Raw genomic sequence first — 10,721 nt, forward strand, 5'->3', positions numbered from 1 at the left:
AGAAAAAGTTAAAATTTAGTTCGTTTAGAAGCAGATTTTTTTATTATGTCGATACGAATTCTTTCTCAGCTGCTGAAGTCGCAGCAGCATTTCAGACAATCGAGCGAGCTGGAGCGAGTTACAGGACATCACAATGTTCAAATTAAAACAGCACGAGAAATCCTTGTGTCGGTTGTCTGTTCACTCTGTCGTCTGCTCAAGTCAGTGTAATTTCTTTAAGCTCATAACCTAACCAACCAATCCCAAGCAAATAGATTGCTACATTTTTCAAGGAATGCTTTAAGCAATGAACAGTGTGGGTCATTATGAAAGAGAATGCCAATTTACGAAATTAGCTTGCCGAGTGCCTGCTGTTTTGCAGAAGTGAGAAAAATATTACGAGAAGTATTAAAAATTGAGGTATTTAGCTTTTATCAGCACATTACCTTCTAACCGACCAATCTGAAGACCAATTTGATGTTTCCTTGCATACTTAACACACATGCACAATCCACTATGGTGGTGTAGTGGCTATGGATATGGCATTGAGCTAGCCTCGGGCGCTGGTTAAAATCCCAGCCGCGATGGCTGCATTTCGATGGGGGCACGTTAAGAACACCACGTAGTCAAAGTTCTATGGCATGCCCCATAGTCATATCGTGGTTTTGGCACGTAAAACCCCAGAATTTATTTTAATTTTTAGCTCGTGCACACATTTCAATGCCCCTCAAGCAGAGCGAAATGGTCATAAGCAATCTTGACTTTGTTCATGACACATTCGCAATTTTTGCTGAGTTGCAGTAAAAAGGTAAATGTAGAGCACCACCAATAGTGCTCAAGACAACCCATGTGAAAACGGGGTATTAAATTATCACTGAAGTCATCTCATCTGTCAAGCAGCACAGATTTCCCTACACTTAAGGAGATGTGTTCATGAAGCTGACAGCAGCCACTATTTAGGAAAGGCCACCTTCGATGTATCTAGTGATTCTTAAATATCCCGGAATTTAAGAATTTGAGGCTTTTTGATCGTTTTCTCAGTTTGGCTAATAAAGAAGAATGCAGACATTTCTCTCAGTGAATAAATTTCGATTTATTAACTACATGAATTATAGCTTAAAATATTGATTATTTAAGTAATTAAATTACTAGGCAAATTGGATGCATGCCTTGTGCAATATTGCACAAAGCCTTGCTGAACATCGGGCATTCTTGAGAGAAACGTTCTAACTTCGTGAAGACTCTGAGCTACCATAAAAAGTATATGCTCAAAACAGCATCCTAAAGTTCCGTCATCAACCTGTGTCAACACAAACAAGGTTTAAGCAACGTTTCTTCAGTGCGGCAAGCCGTGGGCGTCGGTTGCCACACTGAAATTTGAATTGAATTCAGCAAACCTCGATTGCATCCATCATGGGAGAAGTGAGAGGGGAGGGCAAGAGCGTGATGGATGGGAGGGAGAAGAAGAGAGGGTGTTACGTATCAGGGGTGGCAGAAGACTGTCGTCTTTCGACGTTAATTGCAGCGAAGCAAGCAGATATGTTTTTGTAGCGTGAGCTACACTGGCCAAGGTTAAGCAGTTTCGCGTGGCTCCTGGAGAGCCGTGCTGCGCATGCGCGAGCAGCAGTGACGTCACACGGGGCACAGTTGGCGCGCCAGGCGTTTGCCCGGCGTTTGCGCGGGGCGTTTGCTCTGGGCGTTTGATCGTTTGCGCTGGGCGTTTGCCAGTGTGGTATAGCCATGGAGAAGGAGAGCGAAATTGCTGCTCAGCGGCGCAGAAGAGCGGAGAAGCTTAACTCATCGGATCCCGAAGTAGCTGCCTGGCAATTACCGGCTGAGCGTAGGAAGAACGAACAGAAGAAGGCTAAGCGTGCTGCGGAGACACCGGAGCAAAGGGAGGAACGTCTCGCAAAGCGGCGTCGCCAGGAGGCTGAGCGACGTGCCCGACAATCTCAGCAGCAGCAACAAAACGCCGTCGATGACGTCAAGGCTCGCCGATCGACTGAATATACTGTGAAACTCAGCGAAAGCGCCAGTGCGACTCGGACCATCGAGACGGACTTCGTAAACAATCCGTTTGGATATGTGTGCGACGTGTGTGGAAGACTGTGGCACATGAAAGACTTGACGCCGGTAAGTAATGCCATGCGTGAAACATTGAGTTTAGCGGCGCCGCCTGAGTGGGGTGAAACCGTGGCGCGGGTTTGTACAACGTGCAAGAACTTTCTCGTTAAGCAGACGATTCCACTATTTAGCGTTACCAATGGGTATCGTTACCCGCCCATGCCACCAGGTCTACCGGTTCTGAACGATGTGGCCGACTTAGCTCACGCTACGTATATCCTGGCATAGCCCAGCTAAGCCACTGCTAATTTTTTAAATTATATCGCTATCCTAGTCTTCCGGGCGTCCAGGCAAGAAATCCCGAATTCTTTTCTGAGACGTTTATAAAAAACAAGCGAGGAAAAACAAAATCCGCGCATCCTGGATTCGAACTGCGGACCTACAAGATTGCAAGTTGAAAATGTTACGCCGCCAACATGACTACAAGAAATAATAAAGCACCTTATGCGAGCAGTAGCGCATCTAGCTGCTCCGAGAGGCTGACGTCACGCCTTTCAATTGATCTATAAATCCGCACGAAGGTGAAACAATTTAAGCGAAGCTAGCAGTAAGATGTGAACGCTAGGAAGGATAAGAAAAATTCTGTGTGTTTTGTACACAAATGTGGGATACGAGCGCAATATGCTATCATTTCAGTGCATTCAGCGCATTTGAATACCAAACAATCGGCGCAAATCGCTTACAGCGAAGCGCCGTCATGAATGCGATACAAACATTCAAATCAAGGATTCCAATGCGCGCGCGCTACCCACCGCATAAATCCACGCCACTGATCTGTGATCCACACGTTAACGCGGCGACGGTGCTGCCACCTATAGCTCAAACCCGCGGTTTAATAGAAAAATCAGCCCTAGCTTTATCGCCACATTAACGAAAACGAACTTTGAAAAAAACACTTGATGATTGTAGACAGATTTAGCGTTGTTCTCTAGTGTCCTATCAAATGCCTGCGCAAGGCCGGCTTGAGCGACAGGCTAAGACCTTATTTATTTATTTATTTATTTATTTATTTATTTATTTATTTATTTATTTATTTATTTATTTATTTATTTATTTATTTATTTTGCGACCCTCACAATTAACGTTTGCCCCTTCTTAGGCCATGTAGCCATCCTCATGAATGCACACGTTCAGTCTTCTTCCTCAAACGTCAGAAAGAGATCGGCGCGTGGTGAAGTCGCGAGACGCACGCGCCAATCGTTCAAGACAGACATCACCATCTTCATCACCATCATCATCATCATCATTATCATCATCATCATCGAGGATGGCACGCACAACATCAAGCAGCAAGCTGTTATCACCACCCGAGGGTTCTTAATCGATAGGTACGATGCAACGCCCATCATGCATCTGACAAAGGTACAAGCAATTTCGTGATTTCGATACTCTGACAGATCAATTCATGCTTATTGTATAGCCTAAACAGTTTAATGCAGCCATCCGTCTTGAGTGATTCGGTCCTTTAACTGTACCGGTATGCGCCACAGAAGCAGCCGATCGACGTCTTTCATGTAAGCTTTGAGAAAGTGTATTAATTGTTGTGAAGCGCCCCTTCCTCTTCCCGACCACAATCTCTCTCACTCTCCGACTCACCTCTCTCAGATTCAAGAATCGGTATGGCTTTGTAAGTTGAGCAGTGTGCTTGGAATCAACTATATTGTGTTTAGTCGCTTAATCATGCAAGTTCGTTTTACTGCAAGTACGTTAGCACAGGTCTCATGCACTGCGGTATATATTAGCCACAGATCGAATTTGCACAGGACAGTACGTGCAGCCATTGTGGTTACGCAAGCATGTTTGACCTGCGTCATGCAAATTGGCGAGTCTGGTGCTGTTATCGCAGTATGTATATATATAGCTGTCTTCATAACCTCATTCAGTGCAGTTGTAGTGACGCGGTCGTTTATAAGCAGCTTCCAATGTGACAAAAAAGGACACAGTACGACCTCGACACTTCAGATAGACGGCTGTTCTATACGTATGGGTAAACGACTTACGTTCGATTTTTGTGGCCTAGCTCGATCGATGATTAATCAGTAACAAACTACTGTTTCAGCTCAGTGATGGTAAGTATGGCATTAATCAAAAGGTGAACGCTCATTATACGGTAATGATTATTATTTCAGACGCAAACCTTGGCGAGTAACCTAATTCAGGCAACAAATTCGGTGCATGAGTCATTCTCCTACAATGCTCCTAAGAAATGTAAGATAAGCGCACACTGACCATATACTGGCTCGTGATGTGCGGAATAGTCCGTTGTTCAAGTTGAAAGGTGGCTCGAACAAAACATTTTATTTCGTTTCAGTCGAAGTGACACGTGTACAACTCGCGGTGATTCCCGCATTGTGTTTGTGCACCCTTTCCACCAATCTGTCCTTTCATCGTACCGTACACACGTGCCATGCGCCTCTAAGACCTACAGGGGCTGAACAACGTGGCGTTCAATCACTCGTATTCCACTAGCCGAGGCCCAAACCACTGCGGGGCAGAAGCCCGAACGACAGTTGCATTCCTGTGGCGCTCGCGCGCGCCGTGGTCCGTTCGAATTTTGTTAGCTTTTGCGCACGTCTCTGCCGCCCGCTTTCGTCGATGTTTTTCACGAAGCAACGACTCTTCTTGTTCGCATTCTGCGTTGGACCTATACAATGGTGCGGTAAGTTACAATATTTGTACTTTTTTAACAGCGAAGCTGTTTAAACCAGCCGTAAAACGTACGCGTTTCATGAAAAGCCAGCCGCGCCGTAGCCATGGCACCCAGCCATGGCGGGCTATGCTCGGGAGAGAGAAAGAGAAAATGAGAGCGAGATAGAGAGAGAAACAAATTGTAGCAGCACCAACGAGGCAACGCGCAAAGGTGCTGCCGACACCAACCGCGCTTCTCCGTTTCCCCGCATTAGCGCCGAACGCTCGCGGTGTCCGTGACTACAGCAGGCGCCTCTCGCGGCGGCTCGGCCGAGCTCCCACCAGCTGCGCGCTACTGCGCATGCGCCGTGACGTCATCCCGGCGTGTTGTCTGCTGCGCGCCGCCCGTACACTGTGCATAGCTTTCGCCCCACTTCCCCTACGTGTGCTCGGACTGCAAGAGCTTCGCGAGGCGTTCCACGATGCCACGGACCACGAGAAAATGCTTATATACTTCGCATAACCATGACCAGCTAGAAACCGATCAGCTCCGCTGTGTCTTTTAGCCTTGCGCCACTAGTACAAGCTACCCCGATTTTTTTTACAACGTAAGCTGTTATGGACTCATGCTAATAGCTGTTTCGGTTCGCGTTGTTGTCCGCCGCCGCCGCCGCGTAACCGCTATCGTCCGAAATGCAAAAAAAAGTACCCGGTCTCCGCCGGGATCGAGCCCAGGCCCGCTGCGTGAGAGTCGGATACTTTACCGCTGAGCCACGCAAGCGCTTGCTAACAGCGTCAGAAAAAGGCCCTATAAAGCGCCCTATAGGCAGGCGCGCAGGCGCAGACGACCCGAGCTTCCGCCAGTATGATGAAGCCATCTAGTTAAGGCGCCTGCAAAAGCCGCGTGCACAGGCCGAGACGACGAGATGCGAATCAGACGAGGCGCGCAATAAACGAGATCCCGATGTGAGATGTGTGCCACGTATTCTCGGTACCTCTTCGGTACGCGTTATGGCTTCTCCTCGCAAGGTACGAACCGCTGCTGAAGAAGCGAATCGTAGAGCTACGTGCGCGGCTACAACCAACCATCATCGGGCTCAGCAGACTGCTATGCAGAGAGCATTACAAGCTGCAGCTCGCCGTCGACGCCGGGCGGAGAGTTGAGATCGCTCTCGTCAAAACGAGGCGAAGAGACTTTGCCGCGAAGACCCTGTTGTGCGTGGTGCTAAAATTGCTACTCTTAAGCCACTCCACCAGCTTACGCTGTGACTTTGCTGCGTGTGCCGCGCAGGCCTGTGACTTTTTCGTCTTTCAACTTAGTGTTCGGTCGACGCGTATTGGATATATGTAGCTTTCAAAAGGTGAACCATCATACATGTTTGAAGTTGTAGAAATTAACTTTACCATAACTCGCCGCGACAATCGCTTAGTGGCTTTGGCGTTTCGCTGCTAAGCATGAGGTCCTCATCATCAGCCTATATTAATGTCCACTGCAGGACGAAGGCCACTTCCTGCGATCTCCAATTACCCATGTCAAAATTATTCCAGAGTCCCCCCACTACGGCATGCTTCATAATCAGATCGTGGTCTGAGCACGTAAAATCCTAGAATTTGAAAAAAAAGAAAGAAAGAAAACGGAAAAAGCTCTACCGTACGTTTCACGCACGTAAAGCGACCACGCTTAGATAAATCATGAAGGCTGCGAAGCAAGGCTTTCTTAGCGAACCTTCCCTGGACTTTCCTGACCGTGGCTGCCGTTGCTGTCTTGCCAACCAGGCACGTATGTCAATTCGTGTAGCATGTGCAAACGTGACCACGTTCGCGCGAGACCATGTGCGCCAACTTCCATTAGGCCACAGGCGCAAGAATGTAACTGTTAAAAAAAATCTGCCTTACCAGTCGTACTGTTCTCAGCGTATACGCCTCAAAATTAAATTAAATTATGGAGTTTTACGTGCCAAAACCCCGATGTGATTATGAGGCACGCCGTAGTGGGGGACTCCGGAAGTTTGGACCACCTGGGGTTCTTTAACGTGCACTTAAATCTAAGTACACGGGTGTTTTCGCATTTTGCCCTCATCGAAATGCGGCCGCCGTGGCCGGGATTCGATCCCGCGACCTCGTGCTCAGCAGCCCAACGTATACGCCTCTCCTCAACCATTCTTAATTCCCTCGACAAACTTCAAATTCATGCTCATGACGTGACTGCGTCATCGTTCTCTCGCAGTGTGCAGTCGCACGAACTACGTGCCTGGTTGGCGTTTCGGCTGAGATATTAAACGGCGTAGCGCATAAGCACTGCATCGTATCGATGTTGTGACCGGTACGGTGCACAATCATGACGCATCAATGTCATGACGGCGAGCAAAAATTTGCTGACACCGGGTATAGCAATAAGTGGGCGTGTTCATTTTGTCTGGTGCTGAAGTTTTGATTGGCTGCGCTGGGCTACGTGTGAGAAGGAGACGGGCGTCCCCAGCCAATCAGCACTTCAGCAGCAGACAAAATGAACACGTCCACTATAGGTGGACGCTCACACGTTCCATAGATGACAATAAAGACAATATTGTGTTCATCGCAAAAGCGCTTCCCGAAAGTTTCGTTTCATAGATTGCAACAAGTGCGTTGGACCTACATCATCCTGTACCTTTATAGCGAAGTCCTGTCTCGGAAGTGGTGGGCCATGGCGTCATGTACATCATCGTAGCATCATGACGCACAGCGGAAACTGCCTGACATCGCGTAGCAATAAGGATGGTATGATGGCGTTGCTCATAAACAAATAAACGTGCTGCATGCGTCTCTTCATTATTCTTTTTTTTTTTTTGTGGCACCGGGCTCGCGTGTAGCAGCGGTAGCGATGACAGCCACTGTATCATGACGTCATGACGCATTCACATCCCGGGTATGGAAACCGATATGGTTTCGTACATTATTAAAATTGTTATTATGGTAAATTATTTAGGGTGCTCCGGCGCTATAGTTTGCCATTGTGTTTCGTGTACGTATATACACTGTAAAATAATTTACGCCCTTAAAAGTGAATAAGGGTGTAAATAGGTCTCCAACTCACACCCTTACACAAAAGGGTTGGATTTAAGAACGGCTTTACACCGCTATTCTTTTACGAAGGGTGTAAGTGATTGTGCAGTGAGGTTTAGAGCTTCAATTAACGCCACACAAAAAAAGGACACGTGCAAAATATGTCTATACTCCTTTATATTATAGCGATCGTCATATATAGTCATCGGTGATGTTTAAAGGTGGCTATACTGCTCACAAGAGGCAGAATTAAAACTACAGTTCACGAGGTGTTTACGAAGCACACACCTTGGTCACTGAACACGGTCCACTTTTCTGCCCCTTCGCAGGACTCGACAAAGGCTGGGATTCGGTGTCTTCAAGCGTCACCGCTTCAGTACCTCCAGCAGCTGTGCAAGTGCCTCGGGGTCAACCACTTTCCAAGACTCGCGCCTCTTGCTTTAAATATTATATCATCATCATTACCGTCGTGATGATGAAACAATATCAATTCAATTACAAAAAAAAAAGTCAGCGACTGACGGAGCTAGCTACGGTGAAACTAAATTGAAAACCTTGCGCGGGATATAGACCAAAAAACTATGTAACTTAGACGCATGCAGGAAGGCGCGGAAGCGAAGAGCAGGGCCTGTGTAACGACACCTTGCGATGTTGCGTTTAGCCAAAACAACAACTGAACACTTATTGCAATACACCGACTGGGCTCCACTGATGTGATAGCTAAAACGGGTCGTCGCGGAAGAACTTCGTGCCCCCCCCCCCCCCCCCCCTACTCCATTTTCTACAGGCGAAACTTGAAAACTCCCCCTTCCTATTTAATTTTTGCTTTATTCCCATGGTGCAGGCAATTTTCCAAATAAAGCAAATCATTGACGCTGGTGTGCTATTCTTTTTTTTTTCTTATTCACAGTCCTCGAAGAAGAGGGAACGGAGACCGGGACACCCGGTAACGTATACAAGTTCATTTCTATCGTACGGTGATCGCCGGCATGCTAGTCGTTCAACTGAAATCCTTTTTCTTTCTTTTTTTTTTGCCGTCGCCGTCTGCTGCCCACATTAGAAAGCTCTAATCTTTCTGTGTTCGAACAATGACGATTTACGGAATACCACGTATGAAGGAAAGCCTCTAGACATGCATGTCAATTCGAGCAACTCATGTAAAAGAACACGAATCTTCCACACGGGGGTTATCACATGCTTCAGAAGTCCTAGGGGACTGGTTTCCCAAATAACGAAATCTAACCAAGACTTCGGAAACACTTCACTATAACCAGTGCGGGTGCTTCGCTTTTTATACCCGCAACTTCTGAGACGAATTCGCAGTATGCGATTTAAGCACTTCTATATATGATCTCTCTTATATCTGACGCACGTTCCTGTATCCTGCGCCGGCTTTCTTCGCAGAAGAGGAAACGGAGACCACGATACCCGGTAACGTTTACAAGTTCATTTATCATACTGTGATCGCCGGCATGCTGATTGTCCTTCAACTCAAGAGCTTTTTTTTTTTCGAGGCAGTCTGCTGGCCACCTTATAAAGCTTTAATCTTTACATGTAAACACATAACGATTGCGATTCAGACGAGGCGCGCAATAAACGCAATCCCGATGTGAGATGTGCGCCACGTATTCTCGGTACCTCTTCGGTACACGTTATGGCGTCTCCTCGCAAGGTACGAACCGCTGCTGGAGAAGTGAATCGTAAAGCTACGTGCGCGGCTACAACCAAGCATCATCGGGCTCAGCAGTCTGCTGTGCAGAGAGCATTACAAACAGCAGCTCGCCGTCGACGCCGGGCGGAGAGTTGAGATCGCTCTCGTCAAAACGAAGCGAAGAGACTTTGCCGCGAAGACCCTGTTGTGCGTGGTGCCAAAATTGCTACTCTTAAGCCACTCCACCAGCTTACGCTGTGACTGGGCTTCACTGATGTGATAGCTAAAACGGGTCGTCGCGAAAGAACTTTGTGCTCCCCCCCCCCCACCCTCTCAATTTTTCTATAGGCGAAACTTGAAAACTCCCCCTTCCATATTTAATTTTTGCTGTATTCCCACGGTGCAGGCAATTTCCCAAATAAAGCAAATCATTGACGCTGGTGTGTTATTCTTTTTTTTTTCTTATTCAATGTACTCCCAGAAGAGGGAACGGAGACCGGGACACCCGGTAACGTATACAAGTTCATTTCTATCATACGGTGATCACCGGCATGCTAGTCGTTCTACTGAAGTGCTTTTTTTTTTCGTCGCCGTCTGCTGGACACATTAGAAAGCTTTAATCTTTCCGTGTAAACACATGACGATTTACGGAATACCACGTATGAAGGAAAGCCTCTAGACATGCATGTAAATTCGAGCAACTCATGTAAAAGAACACGAATCTTCCACACGGGGGTTATCACATGCTTCAGAAGTCCTAGGGGACTGGTTTCCCAAATAACGAAATCTAACCAAGACTTCGGAAACACTTCACTATAACCAGTGCGGGTGCTTCGCTTTTTATACCCGCAACTTTTGAGACGAATTCGCAGTATGCGATTTAAGCACTTCTATATATGATCTCTCTTATATCTGACGCACGTTCCTGTATCCTGCGCCGGCTTTCTTCGCAGAAGAGGAAGCGGAGACCGCGATACCCGGTAACGTTTACAAGTTCATTTATCATACTGTGATCGCCGGCATGCTGATTGTCCTTCAACTCAAGAGCTTTTTTTGTTCGAGGCAGTCTGCTGGCCACCTTATAAAGCTTTAATCTTTGCATGGCGCGCAATAAACGCAATCCCGATGTGATATGTGCGCCACGTATTCTCGGTACCTCTTCGGTACACGTTATGGCGTCTCCTCGCAAGGTACGAACCGCTGCTGGAGAAGTGAATCGTAAAGCTACGTGCGCGGCTACAACCAAGCATCATCGGGCTCAACAGTCTGCTGTGCAGAGAGCATTACAAACAGCAGC

This window comes from Dermacentor silvarum, chromosome 7 (genome assembly GCF_013339745.2).
Source record: "Dermacentor silvarum isolate Dsil-2018 chromosome 7, BIME_Dsil_1.4, whole genome shotgun sequence".
Classification (NCBI taxonomy): Eukaryota; Metazoa; Arthropoda; class Arachnida; order Ixodida; family Ixodidae; genus Dermacentor; species Dermacentor silvarum.